Genomic DNA, 217 nt, shown 5'->3' with positions numbered 1-217 from the left:
AGAATCTAGGCACCCCTCAATTCTACCTTACAAATCTGACTGGACCAGAGCATGCACACTGCCACAGATAAGAGCTTGCAACCCAGGGAATCCAGGACAGATAAACCCCTCAGGGTCAATAATGAGAATAGAGATACCAGGAAGGGAAGGGGAAAAGGGTGGAGGAGAAAGGAGGAACCAATCACAATGATGTACATATGACCCCTTCCTAGGGGGA

The sequence above is a fragment of the Echinops telfairi genome, unplaced genomic scaffold (genome assembly GCF_000313985.2).
Source record: "Echinops telfairi isolate 266 unplaced genomic scaffold, ASM31398v2 ScPeMD7_7400;HRSCAF=8409, whole genome shotgun sequence".
Taxonomy (NCBI): domain Eukaryota; kingdom Metazoa; phylum Chordata; class Mammalia; order Afrosoricida; family Tenrecidae; genus Echinops; species Echinops telfairi.
The sequence above is the reverse complement of the archived record's forward strand: the minus strand, read 5'-3'. Positions refer to the sequence as shown.